We start from the raw sequence: 10,596 nt of genomic DNA, 5'->3' as shown, positions 1-10,596 counted from the left end.
CCACAGCCTCTAATAGACCAAATAGACCAAAACCAATTGGGCTGTATCCACACAAAGTGTTACTGCATGGGAAATAAATATAAGTTTGGCCTACAAGACTGTAGTGGAACAGGAATGATAGTTTTCTTTACAGAAGGATATTTACCCTTAGGTAATAAAAGTGTTTGCTGAAATTACATTTACCAGAGCTCATGAAAACCTTCCTGAAGCACAGTTCTTGCCTCTTGGGGAGTGAAAGCTGTTTGGGGGAGTGGGTGGAAATCCTTTCCTGTGTGTGGATGGAGAACATATTGCACTGTCTGTACAGAGCTGTTTTCTGCTGGGGAAGTTCCCTTAAATTAGAAGGAAATACTTTGATAGAGCTTTTACTCTTTTAGTATTTTAAAAAGAAGTCTTAACCAGCAAACCTTTAAACAAATATTTTTCAAACATCTTCTCTACCTTTTTGTATATGTGAGTGTCAGCAATAACAGCATTCCCAAATGTCATGAGAAACATTTTGTGTCCCATCGTGAGAGTGGGGAAACCTTTTGAAGGAAAAATTGGAAGTTGGCCAAACTGGACTGGTGTTTATGTTTTTTAGGTAAGAGTGTGTGTGTGTGGTTATCATATTCCCATCATGTCAACATCTCATCCATCTTCCTCCACAGGACACGATCTGGTGCTGCAGCCAAATGTCTCCAGTAATTTTCCTTCTGTACCTCGAGGTAGTCTGTTCCCCTGCCCTCTGAGTAGGGATAGGGAATGCCAGAGCCAGGGATTCTAGCAAAACCTTTTCCTGTCTCCCCCAGTGCTGCATCTCAACCTGCAGACGCTGGGTGGAGCAGGTTATTCACTTGTTGCTGCACGCTGTCAGCTCTGTGTTCCCAAGGAGCAGCACCTGCCTTGCTGCGGGAAGAACGCGTTTTTCCACGGCAACCATCGGTTTCCCCGCCCTCTGCTTAAAGGACTGGAAGAGGGCAGCAGTTCCCTGTGTCCTTGTGCTCTTCAGTTCCCTCCTGACTCTTGGCTGAAGAAGGGAAAGATGCTCGTGCATAAAGTGGGGGACAGCACTCTCTTGGGGGACCTGGGAAATGCAAATGGAAGTGGCTCGGTGCTGTGCTCATCACACAGATTTTTCTGCCCTTCCTCTAGGAAAAGCTTCCCAGGAGCTTCCTGATGCCTCCTTTATTCCCTGTTGGAGCTGGATATCACTAGGTTTAGTCAGCCTGACTTAAGCCCTTCTTGCCCCTGTATTTCCAACTGCAGAAACTTTAATGTTAATGAACTGACCAGACAGGGGATCCACCTAAAGCTTAGAGTCAGATGAAGTGAATTCCTGTGAAAAGAGCTCTAATAAATGGTAGATCCTGGGGGATATAAGCAGAAATTAATGCCCAGAGGAAGGGAAAAATGTTGAACTCAAAGCCACATTCAAATTCAAACCATTAGCTTTTGGCAACACAGCTTCAAAAATCCCCCTCATATTGTAACTATTAATGGAAAAGCCTTTCTACTGGCAAGGCAGACGATGCTCATGCAAGACTGCTCAAATGATGATGTAAAAAACCAAAGCAGAACTATTTCACGCTCTTCTCTATGTGTAATTTTATAATCTTGTCAAGACTCTGAAAGCAAACTGATCCTGCAGACAAAAGGTGAACACTGGAATCATACAGCAATTTCTGCATGTGTTTATATCTGCTTATCACAGCCTTCAGGGAATGGAACCTAGCCAGGCTGAGAACCAAAATAAACCTTTGGGAAGTTTCCTGCGAGGAGCTGAGAGTTTATGGAAGTGTACAGTACAAAATTAAAGGCTTGTTAACCACAACTTGTGGAAGTCTATGGTATAAATTTAGGGGCTCCTCAGCCACAATAGTGGGCTGCTGCTGCTGCTGCAGCTGAATGACTACACAGTAAAGAATAAGAGCTCCTGACCCATGGCCTGGTGGTTTTGTTCAGCCTGGTGAGAATTTATTACAAATAATCACAGCCCAAGTGATCAGTTGTGACATATCCCCCTCCCCGCACCCCCTTCCTAAACTAAACAAAATCAAAATGAAAAATTTTGGTTTTGTTCCCACAGGGCATTCCCGAAACTTGCAGGGATTCTTTGGTGGGTTTGCTTGCTTAAGTTAAGGAGGTAAAAAGAACAACTTTAATGTCTCCTAAGCTTTAGACAAAAATGCTGATCTTACACCTCTGAACCTCAGGTAAAAACATTGTTCTAATCAAGTAAAAACATTGTTATAAATGTCAGTGTTCCCACACTGACCTAAAGAAATACAGATACTTTCCTTAAATATTAAGACAAAAATTATAATTTTTGTATTTAATAGCAAAGCCCCACATTTCCAGTCTCCTTACGTCCCTGCTTAACCTCGTGTCTTTATGTGCTCAGTTCCTTTGATGAAGCTGGTATTTTACAGAGCACTGGGAAACAAAAATTGCTCAGCATCCTCTTCATTTTCATCAGCAATCTAAGCTGTAGTTTACTGCAAACCTCATTAACTTTGGAAGAAAGGGCTTGGTTATATCATTTGAGCCACATTAGCTGTACCTTATGAAGTTCTTTTTGGCTGCAGTTCTTCTCCAATTGATATTTCATGGTCCAGACAATTTACAGCAATTTTTGCCTATAAAGAGCCATTATCTGAGCTGTAAAAGTCTGCTAGCCAAGCATTCTCTGTCTGAAATTGTCACCTTTATACTACTGTAATGCAGAGTCCCCATTTATCTACGTGGCTCCAATAGTTTATAGATGTGTAAAATACATATTCTGCTGCATTCATTATTATTTCTGATAACATATGTCTGTATTCACAGATGTAATTAGGAAAAAGAGAAGTGATACAAAAATCCAATCTATTCCATTATAACCATTTTATTAAATGTACCTGGTGTTGCTCCATTTAATGGCATTTAACAAATGGAACCAGATGAAATGAAAGTATTTCCTCATGACATTATAAAAACTCCTCATTAATATTGAAATGATAATTATGCTATAGGTAACATGACTTACTGAATTACAGCAGTGTGGCATTTTCTATACTGTATTTAAGACTGCATCAGGTCTCTCCATGATACATTTCTATTTTGAGAAACTACAGAATATTCCATGAGGGATTGATTCATAAGCTCCTCCACGAATATGCCTGCCTGAAATTTCTTCCATCAAATTAGTCATGTGTTGTGCCTGTGTGTGCACTATTACAGAAATACACGATTTTCACAGCTTCTTCTAAGTGAAATAAGTGAGAAAATAAGAAAACACCATTAAAAAAAAAAAAATCCCATCAACAAAACCAGCTTCTAAGTAGTAACAGATTAAAACAGCAACAGGCAGAGAACCTGTGAAATAGTTGCTGAAATCTTACATCTGGTTCTCCCAGCCTGCCTCTTCTCATAAAGGTCTTTGTGCTTCACACCTGCTTTGTGCAATTTGTTTATTCTCAGCTGCTGTTCCAGGGAGTGTCCTGCAGCCTTCCTCCTACATCAGGGAAGCATCAGCAGAGGACAGGAATGTACTTTATGGTCATGAAAAAGAAATTGGTCTCCAGTCTGACAGGATACATGTTTGTCACTGGGTTTGGATAACTGTAGTAGTTGCATGCTGGGACAATACACATTTAATAGCAACATCAAGGTCTACAAGATTTTGTGATCCAGGATAAAAAATGGATGACCAAAATATTCATATTTTACAGAAAATGGACATAAGGATGAGAACAATTGCTGTCAGCACCTGGATGATGAAGATGTGTTGCTCACATAGACACATACATCCAAATATATCTTCTGTGGAAAAAGAGCAGCAATGGTTCCTGCTGAAAGAGTTTTACTTCCTAAACACAATTATAGGGTGTGTATGGAGTTGAGGAGATTAAATTAAGCTGGAGCTGTCCAGGAAAAAACAACAGCAAATTCATTCCTGACTAAGATAAAATTCGGAGTCCACCATAGGGAGAAACTGAGGATGCATCCTAATAATAATCTTATCCCAAATGAGCAGATCAGCAACAGGAGGAGTGATTTTTGTTGCTGCTTTGAAAGAGGCAGCATCAAGAAAGGACACTGGCAAGTGAAGTAACAATGAAGGGTTTCCCCATGATGGCTAGAAGAAGTGAATTTGAATTTCCTGAGAAGGGATCCTAAACCAGTTTGCCTTGGCTGTGGATACCCCCAGGGGGGGTCTCACTGTGGTCAGGTCAGAAATGTCTCTCTCTTTCCGTCTTCAGGCAGGTTCTGAGCAATGTGGGTGGAGATGAACTTAGCACAGCTAATGAATAATTGCCCCAATTTTAAGTTGCCCAAATAGAGCTCAAGAAGTGAAAGGACCTCCCCAAGCACCCCAAAACCCTCCTGTGTGGCCATTTAATAACTGCACTTCTAAAGCTACACTTTGGGCTTCTTTCCAGGTGCTCTGTGGCATTTGACATCACAAAAGGGAGACAGAGTGGTTTTACACTGAGGACAAGCCTGACAGGAGCAAAGCACTGGGTAAAACTAGTCCTGATTACCGTGAATTCAGGTTTAGCTTGTTTTTTTAGCACATTTGCAATGTGCTCGGTGGGAGCACACTGCGAATTAACAAATAAGTGGAGTTTCAAATGGCTTCTTTGCAGTTTCCATCTGCAGATGCACCCCACTGAAGGAAAGTATCAGTCCCATTTTTGCCTGTGCTCTTCTGAATGAACCTTGACTGGTGCAGAGGGCTCCTTTTAATGATCTTGTAACGTGTTTGCACAAGCCATTTATACCACAGAGAAATTCTCTTTAATGAAATATGTAAATCTTAGCACATCCCACCATCTGACACTGAAAGATAAGGAATGCCTTTAAAGGATTTTGTCCTGTTGCTATAAAAAGATAAAGCAAGGCTGGTACTCAGTGTATGACAGAAAGCTCCTGCAGTGGATTCATAAGGGTTTGGAAGAAATTGCAGACAAATTAATTTTGTGACTCACTTGGAATACAGACACATGCAAGGTGCTTGGAAGGGTCCTGAGAGTTATTTCAGCCTGGAAGAAAAACAACCCAGTGTAAAGGAAATCAGTGATCAGAGATTTGATATTTTCCTTCTCTAGGAAATAGAATTGCTCTCAAAAAGACTGATGAAGATTGATCATGAGGTCCAAAGTTAAAGTCAACTAATGATGTTATGTAACAACTTCACTTGTCAAAACATCCATTTAGGCAGCTTCGTGCTGATTTCTGTGCCACATGCAAAGTTAAAAGTTAAAATAGAGCTGATAAATCACCACTCTGACTTTCTGTATTATTTTATTATATCTGTAACATTCCACCACCATCGTTTGCCTAACTGTCAAAAAATTCTAGATGTCAAAGTTTGTTTTCTCAGCTCTGTTATGATTCTTTTATGGTTTCCAAAATGACAAGAACTTTTATCACTGCTTTTAACAGAAAACATTTTCAATGTATTCGTTATCAAAATTACAGCTAAGTAGGAAAAATGAGATTTTAAATAACCACTTGCACTACCATTTGCATTGTCACCTACATTGATTTATCTTAGCAGACCATAAAGCAATATTTCTTAAGATTTCTGTCTGATACACCATTCTGTGATAAAATATGAGGTACTGTAGAATCAGCTGGCTACAGAGTGAAATTTTAGTGATTCCAAGTTTCACATTAAACTGTTGTGTTTTTCTGTATGTAGGTAAGAATTGATCCATGTCAACCCCTCATATTTGTTTAGTCTCATATTTATTAAGCTCTGCTGAAAATTAGAGAAACAGAACTCACAAACCCCAAAAAGCAATTGTTTCTGCTTTTTTCCCTCTAGGGTTGGACAGAAGCAGATCTGGCAGAGTCTTTCAGAGGCCTTTGGAGCTGAAGGTCAGAACACAGTTGGTTTGTCTGCCTTGTGGTTAGGTCAAAGAAAAAGCCTTCACACCTTTGCTCTCTCATGTCTCAGAGAGAGGAAGGAGAAGGACCTGAGTTAAGCTCCCAGCTAACCCTGGATTTCTCCAACACACAGGAGTCCGTGAGGCTCTTGGGGCTCACATGAATAAATATGAAAAGCTGCTTATGATGAGGAACAAGCAGAATACAGATGATTTCTGCTTTATCCCTTCAGCTAACTTTGACCACAGTGCCATTGCAGTAACCCTTTGACACTGATCATCTTTAGATCAGACCCAAAGAAGTGAAGTGATTTATAACCCCATGATTTTACATACAAGTCTAAAGGCAAATGTGAGAGCAAAAGCTGTAATTCTCATTGAAAATCAGATTTAGAATCCAAGTGTTTTTCAGATTCTACTACCAGTATTTTTTATTTGGACATATTGGACTATGTGAGTTGTTAAACACAACTTGGAGAAAAGTTATTAGAATTTAATAATCTCCTGCTTTGAGAACGATGTTCATCAAGCATAAAAAAATATCCATCAGAGTAGAAACCATGGTTGATACTCTCTATTCTCTACCTATTCTCAACCATGCTATTAATTTGAATATGACTGTGTCTAATCCTTATAATGACAGATGTGGTTTGTGGAAGATGATCTGACACTGGATTTGAAAATAGAGAGAGAATTACTTATTGGATTTTCTTCTTAAATGTACAAAATCATTTTCAGATGAAAGGCCTTAAGAACCAATCGTACATATTAATTGAAGGCTTTGGTCTTGGAAAAATTGAATAGCATAGCAGAAACACAGTAATGCTGATGAGTGACATACAGTATGTTTCATATATATATATAAATATGAAGGGATAGTTCTTCAAATATGTCATGCACAAAATTATTAAAAGTTATTCTTGCTTTTTTTTTTTTTTTTTTGGTCAGAGTTTCTTGCAGAGTATTTATGCAAAGCAGAAAATCATCTTCATTCTCATCCTCTCATCCCAAAACAACTGTAGTTGCCAAAGTACATGTAAATAGATACAAAGTTTTCCTGATAATGACTACAACTCATCAGGACACTTTTCCAGTCCCCTCCCCCCCAATTAATAAAACAGGAGAAAAGAAGTCAATAATCTTCAAATATTTCACTGCAATAAACTAATAGAAATAAAAGTTGTAATACATTACAACTTTTCAATACAGTTCACATGGTTTTGTAAAAATATACAGTAATTGGCTGGTATTTTTGGAATATTAGAAGTCAAATGGAATATGAAACATTAAATCAGTTTTAAGAGTAAGAGGGTAAATAATTTTGCAGTCGTGCTACAGAAGTTCAAAATGCATGGAACCCATGGGTTATGATATTAATTAGCCTTCAGGTCAAACAGGATCAATTTCCTGCATGCAGAACCCAATTTTGAAACTTCTGTAAAGCTGTCATTCATTGGAAAATATAAGCAGAGATCCAGGAGCTCCAGAGATGTTCTTGAACCTCCATGGGGGGGCTTAGGGTCTTAAAGAAAATCCATCAGCTACATCTGGGCTTCACCTTGATTATCCCCCAGCACACTTTGCAATCTTTAAATAGCCAAGGCTACCTAGAAGGTGAATCTTGAATGAAAACTAGATTGACTCAGCTGAAATCACCAGACACCATTTTAATGTTTACTGCTTGCTTAATCTGTCCAACACCACCATCAGAGACTTTTCACAATCTCTAAGGAACAGAAATGTCTGCAACATTTTTATTTTTATTTTTTTAAATTTTTTTGTGGTTATAGAAAAAGTTTTGTCACTTTTCCAAACTTTGTTGAAGCAAATTATTAAGCCTGTGGAACAATTCTTTGGAGCTTTTAATAACAGGCTTTTCACAGTGAAGGGTTCCCATCCTTCACTATTTGGTACTGAATATTTTTCATTGTGTCTTTGAATTTATTTACAATCTGTGTAAAAATATACATATGGCTAAGCTTTTAAGTAAATGTTTATTGTTATAGATTCCTAAAAGACCATGAAAAAATACAAGTGAACAGTTAGACACCAGTTACTCTAAGTCACTGCATTAATATTTACTTTGTAGTTTCAACCACTAAATAGAAGAAAAAAATTGGAATAAGACTAGATTTAATCATGCTACCTCTTTGCTACAACGTTTAATTGTCCCTCAGGGCATATTGATTATTTTTTATAGGGGGTAAACAATAAAATTGCTGCATCATTTCACAGTAAAGACACAGCAGGACAGGAGTGCAGCACTGAAATATGTCCTTGAGTGACCATGTTGTCCAGTGCTATTTCTGGGATGACAGTTTTGTCTTCTTCCTTCTTGAATTTGGTGATAGTTTTGCTCAACCCAGCAATGTAATCACAGAAATGTGCAAGTGTAAAATTGTGGTGGAAAAAGAGATTATTAAATTTAAAAAAAACCCCACATATATTTGTCAGAGCAAAATGGGAAATCATAAAAACCTGAAAACCCCATTAAGTCAGAAATTTACTTGACACTAACATTTTGTTGATTTCTACAGTTTCAATGTTTAATGTCAATAATAACCTATTGTTAAAAATGCAGGTACACATGTCACAAATATATGTGATAAACACACAGAGCTCACAAACAGCAGCATCTGTCTATAACTTAACAGTCTTATTTGGATTGCAAGTAAATTATAAATCATTCTTTGATTACACTAAAAATGACTGTCCTACCAATCACCTATTTGATGGCTTGAAGAATGTACAGAAAACCACAGTTTTGCAGAGCAAAGAATGCCTTTAGTATGCTTCTTTTACAGAAAACCATTTTTTTCTAATACTGCCTTTAATTGAATGTCATGTCCTAAGAGAGATGAGACACATCATAGAATGAAGATGTCGTATTTGTCTCCATCAAAAGAAAAAACCCTGCATTTTAACAGTTTCAGGACTTTAATTTAAAAATGCACTTGTCAGAAAAAGCTTTTTAAAAGCAAATTAAATCCTTCTGCTGGGTTTCCTGCTTGACAAGAGAATTCAAGCTTTAAATTTAGTACATGTGATATTTCAGTCACAGACTTTTTCAGCTTCACTTCATTATTGTTATAAAAGTTTGCTGTTGGAGCCAGACAAAGTCCATTAACACATTTGCTGAAATAATACTTGTTCCTTTCCAACTTTGTTAGTTTTGCTAGAAGTAAGTTTTATAACACACCTTATAATGAATTATCTCAAATTTACTTCTCATATTTATTATATTCATTCTCTATTTAGGTGATACCAAATGCCATAAAGGCACAATAAATTAGAGGGAGGTCTTGCAACTCTTTATACAAACATAAACCTTGATGCCCTTTTGCCCAGCACAGCACTGACCCTGGCTGACATATTGATTACTCGAGGGGAGCTGAAATCCAGATGGCTTCTCTGGATATAATGAGGAAGGAATGAACCCCCAAGACACAAGAGACTGTAATCAGCATTTATCACAGCCTAAAAGGGAGGCTGAGCAGGAAGCTAGGAGAGCTGTCTCTGGAGCTCAATGATATAACCTTAAAATGTCATGACATTAAATTTAGATCTGGCAAAAAGCTTTTGATAACGTGCGAGTCTGAGCTTAAGAAATCAAAGGAATAAACCCAGTGTGTTTGGTTGCCTGAGCTGTTCTTGTGTGACTGTGCCCTTTCCCTCACTGCAATTATTAATCACAGTGAGGGGAGAGCGCAGGAAACAGGAAAATATCAGTAATTTTCACGTAGATCCAATATCTGCCATCCAGTTATTTGGCACAGAGCTCAGTAGGTAACCTGTCAAATTTGGGGCACAGTTTATGAGACAGTCAGCTTTATGCTTCCCAGAAGTGCTAAAATCATCCTCTTCTGGAGGAGGGATGCTATTTCCAAAGCCAGAGCATACCAGCAGGCAGCCTCCTGCCAGATGGTTGTGAGCACAAAAGGAGGGACCAAGGCACGGATGGCCTGGCATCAGGAGCTCTGTTATTGTTTTTGCTGCTGGGTAGTCCAGGTTTGGAGCAAGCCCTTTGTCAAGGGTGTTCTCAGGTGCTGCCAGCGCTGCCCCACGCTGCACAGACCTGAGACAGCTCCTTTTTCTGCCATTCTCAAACACCACCGAGCCACCTGCAGTCACAATGGACCCCATAACCCGGAGACAGAAAAGTTTTGGTCTGTCCCACTTAGGCATGTTGTTACTGAGCACCCTATGTACAATTCAGAATATGCAAATATTATTTAGAAGAGTCAGTCACAAAATTTAATTTTTCTGAATTCCTAATTTCAACATTCTTGCCAGAAGTATTTCCCATCATTTTGTGTGCTACAGCTGTCAAATGGAAAAAAAACCAACTGTTGGAGGTAGAAAAGGTTATATCATATAATTAGGACTGCTAATTCTAGCCTGTGCATAGAAAAACACCCCATAAAATCAAACCATAACAAAGTAAATTATATTAATCTTTGCATTTCAGTTGTTAATTATAGTTAGACAGTGCTTCCTCTTCACATAAATCTTGAGTGAGCTGCAGCAAATTTCTGTCATCATACACGCAAAACTGCATGGCCAGAGAACATTCTTCAACGGGCAAGATGCAAAGAGAAAAAAGTTTATTTGCATTCTTCTATAGTAGCCTGATTTTTTCCCCCTTCCATATGCATCACTTGAACAATTTGATTTTCAAAAGATAAGCACAAGAATTGAAAACTCTGGAACACAATTTTCACATCTGCATTTGAGTTCCCGT

Source organism: Cyanistes caeruleus, chromosome 2 (genome assembly GCF_971803275.1).
Source record: "Cyanistes caeruleus chromosome 2, bCyaCae1.hap1.1, whole genome shotgun sequence".
NCBI classification, from domain to species: Eukaryota; Metazoa; Chordata; class Aves; order Passeriformes; family Paridae; genus Cyanistes; species Cyanistes caeruleus.
The sequence above is the reverse complement of the archived record's forward strand: the minus strand, read 5'-3'. Positions refer to the sequence as shown.